Source organism: Pistacia vera, unplaced genomic scaffold (genome assembly GCF_008641045.1).
Source record: "Pistacia vera cultivar Batoury unplaced genomic scaffold, PisVer_v2 Contig400, whole genome shotgun sequence".
Taxonomy (NCBI): Eukaryota; Viridiplantae; Streptophyta; class Magnoliopsida; order Sapindales; family Anacardiaceae; genus Pistacia; species Pistacia vera.
In genome coordinates, this window is record NW_022196225.1 from 2,007,823 (window position 1) to 2,008,595 (window position 773).

Here is a 773-nt window from a genome sequence, read left to right on the forward strand (position 1 = left end):
AAGTCAAATCATATTCAACGTAAATATCATATGTCGAGAGAATTCGTTGGAGTTGGAGAAATTTTAGTGCGGAAAACACCTTCAGGGGAGAATATAGCTGACCCACTCACCAAAGCGATGACACAGAAGTAATTGGACTATCATCTTGAGAAGATGGGTATTAGATACCACAACGATTGGCTTGGCTCTAGTGCAAGTGGGAGTTTTGTTAGTGTATGCCCTAGGAACCAATCGTGTTGTCAGTTTCAAGACATTATATCTTGTAAATGTATTACGAATAAAAAAAAGTGTTCTTATTTCAAATGTTGATTTACTACTTCATTTATATTATATTTAATAGAAAAATGATACAATTACCGAAAAAATACACCGAATTCATGCACTGACAGACGTGGCACGATCTTGATCGTCCATTAATTATGAATTTTTTTTTTTAAGAAAAGAAAATGGTGCCACGTATGTCAATGTGTGAATTCGGTGTATTTTTTTCGGTAACTGTAGCATTGCTCTATTTAATATTGCATGTGAAATGTCCGAATGACACAGATCTTCAGAAGATCAAATCATCAAAGAATTCCTTACACAAGTAATGTTAATTGGGCAATAACATTGCATAGTAAGCATGTTGAATGTCTCCATTGAATATCATGTGATGGTATTAGTGTGGGTGATTATAAGAGGTATGTCACTAAGGCATTAGCATGGATAAGCAGTTAGTGAACTGTTTATCGAATACGACAGATTACGATGAATCACATGAACGTTTAGAATGT